Here is a 15,679-nt window from a genome sequence, read left to right on the forward strand (position 1 = left end):
CAAATCAAAACTACACTGATATTTTATCTCCTATTACGTTGGCAACCTTCAAGGATATAAGTAATAATAAATGCTGGGTAGTATGTGAGGAGAAAGGTCCACTTACACATAATTGGTTGAACTGCAAATTAGTATGACCAGTTTGGAAAGCAGTAGATTCTTCGAAAGACTCAGAATAGAACTTCCATATGACCCAATTATACCACTGCAAAAGAACTAAAATCAGAATACTGTAGTGAGAAAGGCACATCAATGTTTTTAGGATCACAATTCACAATAGCCAAGTTATGGAACCAGACCATGTGCCTGTCAAAAGATGAATAGATAAAGAAAATGTGATACATATAGACAATAGAGTTTTAGTCATAAACAAGAATGAAATTTGAAACCCCCATCTCTCACCCTGCATAAAACTCAACTCAAAATGGATCAAGGACCTAGGAATTAGACCAGAGACCCTGCACCAAATAGAACAAAAAGTGGGCCCAGATCTTCATTAAGTGGACTCAGGACCAGACTTCCTTAACAAGACTCCTAAAATGCAAGAGATAAAATCAATAATGAATAAATGGGTAGGATTCAAACTAAAAAGTTTTTTTTTTCAGCAAAGGAAACAATAATGTGAAGAGAGAGCCTACAGAGTAGAAAAAAGTCTTTACCACACTCACTTCAGATAGAGCACTAATCTCCAGGATTTATAAAGAACTCAAAAAGCTTAACACAAAAAATACAAAAAATAACCAAATCAATAAGTAGACTAAGGATCTGAGCAGACACTTCAAAGAAGAAGATATACAATCAACAAATATATGAAATATATGAAAAAATGTTCAACATCTCTAGTAGTTAGAGAAATGCAAATCAAAACTACCCTAAGATTTCATCTCACTCCAATTCAAATGGCAATTATCAAGTATATAGGCAAAAATAAGTGTTGGCGAAGATGTGGGGGAAAAGGTACACTCATACATTGCTGGTGGGATTGCATATTGGTGAAACCACTATGGAAAGCAGTATGGAGATTCCTTAGAAAACTTGGAATGGAACCACCATTTGACTTAGCTATTCCATTCCTCGGCCTATACTCAGAGGACTTAAAAATCAGCATACCACAGTGAAACAGTCACATCAATGTTTATAGCAGCTCAATTCACAATAGCTAAATTGTAGAACCAAACTAGATGTCCTTCAATAGATGAATGGATAAAGAAACTGTGGTGTATATATACATGATGGAATATTACTCAGCCTTTAAGAAGAATAAAATTATGGCATTTGCAAGTAAATGGATGGAGTTGGAGAGTATTATGTTGGGGGCTATGCCATGTGAACTCACTGAAGATGGCACCTGGCAGCTAGCCAGAACCTGTTTTGATCACATTGAAGGTGCGGGTGCACAGGTGTTCTCAAGTGCTTCTGCTTGTGCCTGCTCATGATTGAGCAGCTGGCTCCTTGCCTGATTTTAACTGGCGTGGCTCCGCCCTCCACCTCTTGGAGGGAATATAAGCGGACAGTAGGTAGTAGAGAAAGAGCAACAGCAGGCAGAGAAAAGTGATAAGGAGTAAAAAGCAGCAGCAGGCAGAGAAAAGTGATAAGGAGCAGCAGCATGTCAAGAAAAGTGACAACGAGTAAGGAGCGACAGTAAGAGGAGCAGCTAGCAGAAAGAAACAGAGAAGCCATTAGCAGAAAGGAAGAAGAAGAAGCGGCAAGCAGATAGAAACAGCGAGTAGGGGCAGCGGCGGAAGGAGAGTGGAGAACTGAGAACACATCTTTAGGTTGCAGATCACGGATTGCAGTATGCGGGATACATCTCTAAAGCACCTTAGGTAGACGGACCCTTAGTTCACAGGATGTAGGACGCACCTTTAAGAAACAGCAGCAAAACTGAGAAGACATGGATTTCTGAAAGTGTAGTCTCTCTCTTAAGCAAAGTCTTTCTCTCTTATGCAAAGCCTCTCTCTCTCTCTCTCTCACTCCTCTCAAAGCAATCAAATCTCAGTTCCTCTATCCTCTATACCCGCGCAAAGCGTTGCTGCAGGCGGTGACAAATTGCCTTGGGCGGCGACAGAATTATGCTAAGTGAAATAAGCCAATGCCAAAAAACCAAAGGTCAAATGTTTTCTCTGATAAGTGGATGCTGATACATAATGCAGGAGGTAAGGGAAGAATGGAGGAACTTTGGATTGGGTAGAGGGGAATAAGGGGAGGAGTGGGGGTGGAGGGAAAAGATGGTGGAATAAGACAGACATCTTTACCCCGTATACATGTGTGATTGCACGAATAGTGTTAATACATTGTGTACAACCAGAGAAATGAAAAGTTGTACTCCATTTGTGTACAATGAATCAAAAGCATTCTGCTATCATGTATAACTAAATAGAACATCAAAAAAAGAATGAATTTGGCATTTGTTGGTAAATAGATGGAACTGGGGAACATCATGCTAAGTAAAATAAACCAGACTCGGAAAGTTCAGATCATATATTTTCTTTCATATATGGAAGCTGGAGAGAAAAAAAGAATTAAAAATACGGGGATCTCACAAAAATAAAAGGAAGAGGAGAGGCAGGGGATCAGGAGAACGGAAGAAGTGAGAGAAAGTTGGGGGGAGAACTGGGGAAGGAAATGTACCAAATTATGCTATTTGCATATATGAATATACCACAATGAATCTTCCATGTATATATAATTTAAGTATAATAATGTATCAGTAAACAAAAAATAAACATGTCAACAAACAAGTTCTTAAGAGTAGAAGAAGGGGAATAGGGAGAGGGAGACTGGGAGGGAAAGGGAAAATACAGGAAATGAAGTAAGTTATGAGCATATATGAATATCTCTCAATAAACACTTATGTATAATGATAATGCACTAGTGAAAACATAGCAAAAAATCAACATTTGAGAATCAGAGATAAAATGAAAATTAAAATTCATACTGAGTGCTATCAAGAGTAAATAAATCTTTACCCTTGGTAGTCAAATATATTTCTTCTGGTGAATTGTTTCTTCAGTTGTTAAAGCAGGTATTCTATGATAATGGAACCCTGCTGTCTTCTCAAAACAATAGTGAAAAATGAAGAAAAAATTCTGACATAGTTTAATAATATCTTTATACTGGTAGGTTCCTTAATTTGTATTCAGTAAATTTGGTTGTTGTGTTTATTATTTTTGTTTAAATAATATCAAGTTAATCTTCTTCCATCTGCAAACCAACATCAAAGAATCTTTGCGAGATGTTTGGAATAAAATATAAGTATTTTTTCTACATTTCTGTTCCAATGAAATCCTGATATCCTAGTCAAAAGTGATTTAAGTAGTCAGTCTTGAGTTGATTAATATGACCATTTACAAAATATAATCTTAGTTGTTTTTACTGTCTAGTGAAATGTACTTTTATTTTATTCTTTCTTATCATAAAACTTTTAAGTAATTTAAATTTATTAGTTACATGACATACAAAACATTTTACTATTTTTCTACTGGGAAACACTTCAAAAACAGACTCGGTTTTTGATAATTTGTACTTTCTAAAAATCATTTCACCAAATTATTTTTGTAGCAAATCCTCATTATAAAATTGTTTTTATAGGCAATGCTGTGTTCCTATCAAAAAGGAACTTAATACTTCCCCAAAGGTCTCTTCTATTGGCAAGTAAAGACATTTAGCCAAGGAAGCATATGTTTCTTTGGCAGTATCTGATTGACTAAAGCAACCTTAGATTAAGAAAAAAAATGTATGAAGTCTATTCCATTTAATTAATAAAGTCAAATTGCACCATGGTCTTAGGACTTTGGTTTTAGGGAAGATATTTATAATAAGTGTATTAGAATTCCCAGGCAAATGTTTTTATGCCAAACTGGTTTTTTGAGAACTCTTTAGAATGTATATGCATACATTTATGGTTTAAATATATGATGGAATATTACTCAGCTTTAAAAAAGAATGAAATTATGGCATTTGCTGGTAAATGGATGGAGTTGGAGAATATTGTGCTAAGCCAAACCTAAAAAACCAAAGGTCAGATGTTTTCTCTGATATGCAGATGCTAATTCACAATAAGGGGGGATTGACACTTGGGAAGAACAGTTACTTTAGATTAGGTAGGGGGTAGTGAAGGGAGGGGAAAGGGTACGGTGGTAGAAAGCATAGTAGAGTGAAACAGACGTTATTACCTTGTGTACATATATGACTGCATGACTGATGTGGTCCTACAACTTGTACAATCAGAAAAATGAGAAAATATATGCCATGTATGTATGATTTATCAAAATGCATAAATGCATTCTACTGTCATGTATAACTAATTAGAACAAACAAACAAAAAGTCAGTTGAGTGACAAGGGGGCCTGTTTGTGCTCTACAGTGTCCTTGGCTGCCACTGTTGACTTTTTCCCTTATTGGTACTAAGCCAACCTTCCATGGCTTTTCAGAGTAAGCAGTTTTCTAAAACAAAATCTTTTCATTGTGCTTTAGGAGACACAGAGTTTTGGGTGGTTGTTTTGTTTTTCTCTCATAGAACTGCATATGGCCACCAGGAGGCAGATATCTATTACATATTATTTATGAATATTTGCAAAAATGCCAATTAAAAAATAGAAACATGGAAACATATAAAGATGTAGAAAAAATAAAGGCACACTTTTTATTTTTTACTTGAGATATATGAAAGACTGGTTTAATTATTGTTAAATATCTTGATTTTACTATCAGAAAAGTGTTTCATTGAACACAAATATTTACTAAGGGATGATTTTATAGTAAATGTTTAATCAGAATGTTATAGAAAATTGACTTAGGGCTAAGAGGAAAATACTTTAAATTTTACTAGTGTTATAAATACATTTAAATTTAGCTTTTCTAATTGAATAAATAATTTTATAAGCATCATAATCTCTATACATGATGGATGAGCTCCTCTTTTTAATTATCATGAAAGTATTTCCTTGGTCTGTGTGAATGACTTGTGAATATCACATTAATCATATAATTAATACTGTACTTGAAAGTGAATGCTTTAAAGATAACTTTCATCTTATATCTAACTATTGGAATAAAAATACATCTTAGTTTAGAATGAGAGGAAGGACCTATAGATGAAAAAGGGAAATTTTATGTATAGTAGCTTATCTCCCATTAGAAGATCTCATTAGTGATGGAAGGACCTGAGGATCGTGGACTGAAGTTAACCATATTAAAAATGAGAAACCTTCATTAGTCATTCAAAGTCACTCAATCTGTACACACTCTGCTTTTCTTTTCTTATTTTTTTTCTTAGTGTTTATTAGACTCTTTGGTTTCAGTTACCAAGAAAGTGTATTTTTATCTGCACTTGAGTCAAGACTAATAAGAAAACTGCTCTCAGAAGTGCTGGGATAAAAAGGTCTTCAAATGACTACTCTGTCCAAAGCTTTGCTTGTCCTTCCAGTGTCATATCTGATTGCTTTATAAAATATAAAATATATTTTTTTAATAATATAAAAATTTTAATTTTTTAATAATATAAAATATTATTAAGAGCACTTATGTACATTCTACTATCTGTTGATATTGTGAGACTTAAAAGCTAACACTCATTAAGAAGGAGTTAAGGCTGAACTTGCATTGATTCTTAAATAGTTCAGAAGCTGTTTTTCTTTCCTCTCCCTCTTTCCTTCTCTGACTCTTTGTGTTAGTTGACTTTCCATAACTGTGACAAAATACCCAGGATAAACAACTTAAAAGGAGGGAAACTTATTTTGACTCATGACTTCAAAGGTTTCAGTTCATTGTCCCTTATCCCTGTTGCTTTTGGGCCTGTAGCAAAGCTTTATGTGGGAAGTCTGTGATGGAGGACTATACTCACTTCATGAAGTTCAGGAACCAGAGAGAAAGAGGAATGGGTTAGTGGTCCAATATCCCCTGCAAGGTCATGCCCCTGATGACCTAATTTTCTTCCATTGGGTCCCAATGGAAGACTCCTTATTAATTAAACATATGATTTCTGAAAGTTTCCTCAGCTTCCAATGGCACCATTAGTTGGGGACCAAGGGTTTAACACATGAGCCTTTGGGCTTAAAATCCAAGCTACAACAGGCTCTCTCTTAACTCCTGACTCAAATATTTAATAACTTTGCTCCACAAAATTTGGCTTTCCTACAATAGACCAGAGGCTATCCTCTAATTTAAGTATTGAATTTACTGTGATACAACTAAATCTGGTTTCATGTCTATGGTTAAACCACTGGTAGTCATGTTTCTGAAAGTATGTGGTACTTATAACAAACAAATAACATATGCATTATATATACACATATACAAACAAATAATGTATATTATATATGTGTGTATATATGTATGCATGTATATAAATATTATTTGTTTAATAAAATGGGTTCAGAACTCAGACTCCTTATTAAACTTATGATTTTGGACAATTAACCATTCTGAAACTCAGTTTCCTACCTAAAAAAATAATAGCATCTCTTAGGAATGTTGAATAATAGTTCCTTAGAAGAATATTAACACTTGAGAATTAATCAAGACACAAAAATACACATATATACACATACATATTATATATAATATATATATTCTTTAAATTTTTGCATTTCAAGTTCCACAGTTCCACTAAATGGACAGGATGAGAAATCAGGGTGAAACTCTGAGATCTGGGGAACTTATACAAGTTCAGACTTGTGATGGCAGTTGTGGAACCGATTACCACCTACCACCTCTCATAGTTGATGAATGACTCAGTAGAAATCTACAATAATAGAGATGAAGATTGCTCTTGCCACCCATGTTATTTATATATTCCTCTTTTCCTACTTTGCCTATACTCCAATCCCTCACAAAGGAACTACCTAAAGGTTATTTCCACACTTTCAAAAAACTTGAGATTGAACTGTATCTTAGAAGCTTAGGTATGGTGCTCCTTTCCTTTTTTCCTTTTCTCTCACTAAATTTTGAGTAGTGACTGAGCCATGTACAGAAGGTTCTGAGCAGAAAGATTAAGGAAGGAAGCCAGAGTGGGGAGGATGGAGAACGAAGTGTAACTGATTGGGCATTCTTCAGATTATAAGAATGATTAAGAGATAAAATAAGCAAAGATAGTGAGTAGGAGGAGAGGAATGTGGACAGACACAATGTAAGTGAGGAAACTGAAGTTGGAAACTGGTGGAACAAGGCAGGTGGGCTGGGTAGGAGGAAGACAAGCCACAAAGAAGACAGCTGAATTAGGATATTGTCACATTGAACTAAGAAAGGAGAGAACAGATGGTCATGTTTTCCTTTTCTAAACTGTAAGTGCTGTCTTTGAAAAACCATACTCATTCAAAATACTCTTGTATGGGCTGGAAGTATATCACAGCACTGTTCTGAGAGCTGAGACATAAATCAACACTGTAAAGCAATAGTAATTCTGAATGGAAGGCAAAATATTGCTAGGTAGTTCATAAATCTAGAAGATATTTATTCAGGACTTATTATAGCAAGGGGTTCAAAGATTTAAAAGACTTTTATTTTTCTCAAGTAAACTGAAGTTGAGGTATATTCTAATTGATGATTATTCAAATTTTTAAATTTGAATTTACTTAATAAATGTGTTTTAAATCACTTGAATAAAGAGAATGTAAATGACCAATAAGAAGAGCAAATGCTGTTTGTGCAGAACTTATTTTATGGGACTAGAGTATTTGTGTGGTAATGAGAAGGATTGCAGTAAAATTCGAGGAATTATGTACCAAGAAAAAGATAGTAAACCTATGCTTTTATTAGACTGTTTAACAGAAAACTGAAATTTGTGTTACTAGCTATATAGGACTGTCATTCATCTAATCTGTTGTACATTAGGTGGGAAAATAGATGCAGAGTTCAAGAAAGGAGAGGAGAGGGCTAAGTTCCTGGGATCATGAATTTAAAAAGAGCAGAACAGAGATGGAGACAGTTCGGTGACCCAGGACTGAATGGAGATTGGACCAGCATGGATAAAGAGATAAAGTGTTTTGTAGGACCTGCACTCTCTGGAGTTGAGAACCTCTAGCAGATGGATTGCTTGGCTTGTGGATTATGATTTCCAGGGTTTCAAGTTGACCTAAGAAACATGATAGTAGAACTCTTTGGAAGGGCCATCTGCAAAGAGCATTAATTCTTTAAATGATGATTTGGGGCTGACCTCTAGAGTCTGCTCTGAAAAGACAGAAGGATATTTAACATTTGACCAGTTTTAGGGTATATGTCCCTTTCCAGACGATAGTGACTGGAAGGTATATGACAGAGCTTCTAGGGTGTTAGAATATTCAGATCCTTGGCCTGGATATTGGTTACCTAAGTATTTATTTTTAGGCAAATTCATAAAGTTGTGAACATAAGTATACTTTTATTTATGATGCTTTGATACAAAGTTTAAAAATACTGATGCACTGACTTTGCCCTACAATAAAATTAGAATCTGTAGAGATTATGCTCAGTTATTAGTATGTTTAAAAAATTTTCCAGGTTCTTCTGACAGGAAGTGAAAGTTGAGAATCATTGAGAACTATACATACATTTGTACACTGTATAACTCCATCCACCAAATGTGAATCCTTGCCCTGCAGCATGGTTAGCAGAACACTTGAAATTTAAGTTGTCTGTATTGAAATGCATGTGTAAAACAGACATTAGATTTTGAATATTTGGTACCAAAAAATGCATTAATACTTTTAACAAATGAGCTGGTTCACGAGTTCAAAGCCAGTCTCAGCAATGGCAAGGTGCTAAGCAACTCAGTGAGATGCTGTCTCTAAATAAAATCCAAAATGGTACTGGGGTTGTGGCTCAGTGGTTGAGTGCCCCAGAATTCAATCCCCAGTACCAAAATAATATAATAATAATAATAATAACAACAATAATAATAATTTTGTTAAATGAGAAGATTAAAAATATGTTGGATAATTTTACTGCTTTTCATTTTTTTAAAATACTAGAGAATATAAAACTATATGTCTGGCCTGTATTATTGTTGTATTGCTAAGTTATTGTTTAGTAAAAAAATATAGGAATTGGCATCAGAGAAAATGACCATGAGTTTCAGTTCTGGCTTTGTAGCACAAAACTGCAAGACTGTTGACAAGTCATTTCACTTCTGGGTCTTAGGTTGCTCACTTACAATGAGATAAGTACTCTGTTATTTTAGAATGATTGTGAAAAATGGAGATAGTGTAATCAAGCTTTGGATACATGTTCAGAGCATAATACTTAGATATGTGAAGAAAAGATAAAGGAGTCTTGTATACCCCCTCTATTGGTGCTATATAAAAAGAATTTTTTTTCTCTTGAACTACATGTTATCAGCAGAGAAACATGATACTTTAAAAACTGAGGAGTTGATCAAGGCATGAGTAGAAAGTATGAACAAAGAACAGGAGCAGCTGCTTTGCCAGCGGTAATCTCTTCCTTCTCATTTTCCTCCTGATATCTATGACATTTTAAGCTGCTTAATTTTTAACCTTGGAATAATTCCTATGTCTACTCTCACTCTAACCCTTAGTCTGCCTTGGAAACCTTACCACTCTCTTTCAGAATTCTTCCATTTCTATGTTGGGCTTCTTGGCATGGACCCAGTTGTGGCTGAGAGTTCTTGTGTGGGGAATACGCCTTGGTGTTTATGCCCTTCGCCCTGACTAATCTCTTAGAGCTGACTGACAGCTGCTGCAGAACTGTTAGGCATACCCTAGAGTCGTCAGTGATTTTATCAGCTTTCGGGTTTTCCAGGTTCTCCTTCATAAAGTCTTGGTATCCAATCCCTCCATTTAGCCCAGTGTCTCTTCTAGACTTATGCTTATATATTGTACTCAAGTTAACTTGCATTGTTTTAAAAATATATGGCTATGTTTTCCTGTCTTTGGACCTTACTTTGACCTTTTTTCTGTGTTTTTTCCTAATTTTTTTTTCTTTTGCAATGAAATCAATATTTGAAGAAATAATTCTAGTCAACCAGCCTGCCCCTCTCTCTCTCTCTCTCTCTCTCCCTCTCTCTCTCTCTCTCTCTCTCTCTCTCTCTCTCTCTCTCTTTTTCTGTACCAGGGATTAAATCCAGGAGCACTCAACCACTGAGCCACATCCCCAGCCCTTTTTATTTTTTTTAATTTTGAGACAGGGTCTCACTAAGTTACTTGTGATCCTCCTGCCTCAGCCTCTTGAACCATCTTTCTTTATGTTATTTCAAGTGATATTTCTCTCCAGAATCTGTATAGAATGTTTCATGTTTATTATTGCTTATCATCTTCAGACATTTATTATAAATATATACATGCTTGTGTTACCCTTTCTATTAAACAAATATACTTTAATGACCTTTTAGGGTCCACTATGACAGCCTTTGTATGCAACTTAAGAGTTCTCATCTAAAACTCAGAAATAATTGAAAAGCATTCCCAATACTTATATATCTTTAAGAATATTAAAGAAAGTTTATTTTAGAACCTATAAAAAGCCTTTTATCTACTTTCCAATTGTTTCATTCTCTCTTCATTGAAGCCTCTTATATATCAATCTCCCCCAAACTATTTTTAGATACCTCAGTTTCATTGCTTTCCCAATCCTCCCTTTAACTCATAGCTCTCAATTACTCATGCTGACTTAATATTAATTCTAAATTTTTTGTCTGTTTCAGTCATTATCTGGTTTACCCACAAAAAAGAATAACTCTGGCATTGATGATTCATGCACAAATATTGTTTTTCCTATTAAACCTTTAACCTGTGTATCTATTTTCTTAATTCTGTGTTGCAAGAGTTCTGGGAGTCAAGTGAGCCAAAAATAAATTCTAATGGAAATGGAACTTCAGAAAAGTCACCTTACTTAAAACTATGTTCCTCATCATGTATTTCAGTTTCTGTTAGTTTATTGGATTTTGTGTTCTTAATTTTACTTCTTATTTCATCAAATAAAGAGACTTAAAACTTAATAAGCACTTAATACTTAATCAATTTGGTGATTTACTAGATTTCATTTAGGACCACCTGAGAAGGCAGGTTAAGTTCTCACTCCTTAGCTATAGCTATTTTTACCTGACTTTTTACCCTTAAAATTAATGGTTAATTGTTTTATGAATTCCAAAGAGTATGTGGGATAAAATAAAATTTAGAAATTCAGTAAGACAATCATAATAGTCACACAGTCCTACTCAAGTGATGTGTAAAATAAATCATGGCAAGTGCAAATGTGTTGTTAGGAGTTACCTACATCATTACCTTTGCCTGTCTTATTTCTTTCTTTCAGAGTCAAAAAGTACATCATATTCTATAGTCCTGTTATATTTCCAATGTTAATTTAATGTGTTTTCTAAAAGACACAATAGTCAGGAAAAAGACTATGTTTCTCTATATTTTATATATCAGTGTGGTTTCTTCCTTGAGTATATAAATATATGGTCCTTGATCTTTTTCTGTTTTTCTTTTGTTTTTCTAAGAATTCATACCATTGAGGTTTATCATATTCTTATTGGAACTCCTATTTATGTGTAATATTATTAGTATATTTTCATTAAAGATATTCTTTGAAACCATAGTATATAATTTTTTTAAGGCTTCAAGAAACCTTAATGAAGATCTTCCTTTTGACTAATGTGTTGTATAGGACAAAGGAATAAGTATAACATCTTTCTCTTGGCTAATCTTAATTCCAGAAAATTGATTCTATAGAATGCCCAGAAATGTCTTTACCGGTATCATTATTTAACTGGGTGGTTTACCCTCATTTGCTCATTTATTTATGTACTACCCTTTGGACATCTTATCCCTGCAAGTCATATCTAATGTGTGTATGTGTGTGTGTATGTGTAACATAAAATTTGAGATACAGATTTATAAAGTTACTCTATAGCAGAAACTATAAGAAAGGTGGTAGATATCAAACTTTGAACTTCTGCAATGCAATATTTTGTAGACTATTTTTAGCCTTCAACTTTATCTTTGATTTGCATGTTCTTTTAATTGATTAATGTGTAAATCATATCTTAATATCTTGAGCTTCAAAAGGGATGACACCATCCATTTACAAACATTTACTGAGTGTTCAATAGACAATGAGCATACAAAGATGAATAGAGAACTGCTGACCTCAAATAGCTCAACTTACTTGAAGGGAGATGCATGCAAACAAATAGATTAAGTAGTGAGACCTATTTGCAGATGAAGTGTTAGGGAGCAAAGAGTGTGAAACAGCTAATTTCCTATGGCAGGCTTTGGGAATGGGGAAGCAAATAAAAAAGTCTTTAAAGAAAGGATGCAATGAAGCATAGTCTGAAAGGATCAAAGAGAATTTACTATCAAGCATGAAGAAGATTTTGAGAACAACAAAAAAGTCAATACATCAATGTTTTGTATACGTACACAAAAAATTATCTGCCTAAACTTAAGGATTTTTTGATTAGGGAATAAAATGATCAGACTTATGTATTAGAAAGATACATCTGGTTGCAAAATGAATAAGGAAGAGTGCTGGATGAGGCAGATCTTGATGAGAAGGTCATTATATTATGTCAGACAAATAATGATTTAAAGGGTTGAAATGCAGACAAAAAGAAGTGGACAAGAAATAGTGAAGAATTAGAATTGAACTAACAGAAATTGAAGGAAGAGGAAAAATTTAAAAGGGTCTAAGAATTTTGGTGTAAGGTTACTAGGAAACCAATATTACCATTATATGAAATTTGGAACATATGGGAACAGGCAGGTTTGTGAATGGGATTGTATACTGGATTTCATGTTGGATCATCAAATTTTAAAGTGTTTTTTGTTCTTTGAAAACCAATGTTGAACTATCCAATAGGTCAGGTGATCAGTAGTAACTTCTGGGCTGGAGATGAAGATATGAGATTCACCATTATAAGTGTGGTGGTTGGTGATGAGGATGTGGAAGAAACTATCTAGAGAAAGGGTTAAGAAAAGAGGAAAGAGGACAGAATCCCAGGGAACCATAATATTTAGTAAGGAAGTAGAGAAGGTGGCAATAATCAAGAGAAGTGAGGTGGCATCAGAAAGGAACAACAAATAAGTAACTAAATAAAAACACCTGGAAAATAATAATTTTTTAAAAAGTCAATAGGTAAGCAAATGAAGCATTTCAAAAGAGAGTTCAGGGTGAAGTGAGTTAAATGCCAGTGGGCAATCTAATAAAAATCTGTTTGACAGTTTGGATTAATCTATTTGTCTAGGCTTAATTCAGAGAGGTATAGGGGGACTGTAATTGTGCTTGTATAGAACTGCTGTTGAGAGGAACTAGTGGTATCATTGGCCATCATTTCAAAGTCTAATGTAAAACATCATGAAATGTCCTCACCTATTTCTAGTTGTCCAGGCTTTAGGTTGGTGCCCACATGTGACAATTGCCCCCATGAAGAAATGAGCACTACAGGATCTCAGGATGTTAACAAAAACAAAAACAAGAAAAAAGACCCTATGAGGAGACTCTCATCATAGGGTAAAAACAGTCTTATGGAAGGTGCTATCCTAGAGAGAGAATCGACTTTTTCTTGAAAGATGTGGATTCTATCCTGAAGAAGATCTGATGATGCAGCTATACTTTGTCCTAGTAATGTCAGTTAAAATTATAAAAACATTATATTTGATTTAATGCAAAGTTTGAGTCCTCAGAATCATTGTTACTTTACTTTCCACATTGGCTATGGCTTTCATGATAATTACTTAAAGTCTAGGTGCTACTAAAGATGTCATTGATGATGAGAAAAATTTAACTGCATGTCAAATTACAGAAGGATAAGAAGTGTTTAGTCAGCGTTTTTGCCACTGTGACTTATACACTTGACCAGTCAATTGTAGAGTAGGAAAAGTTTATTTGGGGGCTCACAATTTCAGAGGTCTCAGTCCATAGATGGTCTACTTTATTCCTCAGGGCTTGAGGTGGGGCAGAATATCATGGTGGAGGAGTGTGGCAGAGGCAGGCAGCTCACGATGATCAGAAAGCAGAGAGAGTCAATTTTCCAGATACAAAATATATATCCCAAAGCCACACTCCCAAAGCCTACCTCTTTCAGCCACACCCTACCTGCCTTCAGTTACCACTCAGTTAATCCCACCAGGGATTAATTCACTGATTGGGTAAGACTCTCACAACCCAATCCTTTCTCCTCTGATCCTTCTTGCATTGTCTCCCATGTGAGCTTTTGGGGGACACCTCACATCCAAACCATAACAAGAAATGAACATGAAAACAGGGAACAGATTATTATTTTGAGAAACATAAATCAATGAAGGTAAAAGAGAAACTTGAAAACTCGAGCACATTTGTGGAAAAGGGTAAAGTCAGTGAAAAGGAAAGGACAATTAGTAGTCCCTTTTTGTTATGGCCAGAAGAAAATTGTTTAAAAACTTCAGATGGAGGAATAAAATCTTAGCAAGAAAGTTAGAAGCTTCTTTTTCCCTAAAGACATGATGAGAAAACTGTGCAGCACTCATGTCTAAACTGAGGTTGTAAGGAATGAATAAGCATTGCAATAAACTTTTTACAGCCATCTGGAAGGCAAGTAAGGACAAGGGAGATGGTTTTATTGGTTTTATTTTGGTCAGAGACAGCAGCAAGGCAAGAAAGTGAGCTCTAGAGCACTGAGGCAAAAAATTAATAATGGATTGTAGATTAGGAGGAAGGTTGCTTGATATGATCAGAAAAGAGATGTGGTACAAATTAGAAAGTTGATGGGTTATGTTCAGGGTTTTGTTCATTTTGACTTTACAGTAAGAGATGGTCAGCATGACCACATCCTCAACTAGACATATACTGGGCAAACGACACTAGAATTGTGCAGTTAGTTTCACTGGCTCACATTACATTTGCCCCAACTCCTTAGGTAGTGTTTTATCCTTGTGACCTGAATAAGGTGAACTTAAAGGTTTACATCCCTTTTTGTCTCTTTGGTTTAAGAACTTGTTTAGAGCCAAGTGTGGTAGTGCACGCTTACAATCCAGGGACTCTGGAGGCTGAGGCTGGAGGATCTCAAGTTGGAGACCAGCCTCAGCTGGTCAAGTTAAGAAATAAAAAAGGATTGGGATGTAACTCACTGGTAAAGCATCCCTGGATTCAATTCCCAATACTGCAAAATAAATGGATGAGTAATATCTCATGATTTAAGAAAAAAAACAAACAGCAATCCCGCTTTCTCTTAAATTCCACCTTGGTCTCTGTTTGATCTTTATTGCCCAGATGTAATAAACATAATATAACAAAAAAGAGAGCAATATTAAGATAAAAGAGGTCAAATTCTCTTTGCTTCTTGACCCCAAAATGTTATCCTTAATGCAGTGAAACCATGGGTTTCTGTGAGGACTGAATTTTGTTGCTGACTCATTTGAAAGTCTTGCAGTAGTGTAGGTAGGGTGGGTGTAGGGAAACCTTGAATTTCTTCTCCATCAGAGGCTCTTGAGTGGTAGAGGTGCAGGTGGGAGGAAAAAAGTTATTAAATCGTGTAGAGATTTATTTTAAGGGAAATGTGAATGTATCCATGTGTATGTGGGTAAAGGATGGATGTTGTAAAATCTTTCAGGGGATCCTGATAAACACCCATTTTTCTCTTGATTGGAAATCACCTGCCTGCAGATAAGCAAGTAAGAACTGTAGGTCTGATGTTGGGGTTTCAGTTCCAAGAGCTGAAATGGTTCTGATAGATGACTAAGTCCAAGAAGTAGGCTGCTAGAGTGGA

Source organism: Sciurus carolinensis, chromosome 1, assembly GCF_902686445.1.
Source record: "Sciurus carolinensis chromosome 1, mSciCar1.2, whole genome shotgun sequence".
Taxonomy (NCBI): domain Eukaryota; kingdom Metazoa; phylum Chordata; class Mammalia; order Rodentia; family Sciuridae; genus Sciurus; species Sciurus carolinensis.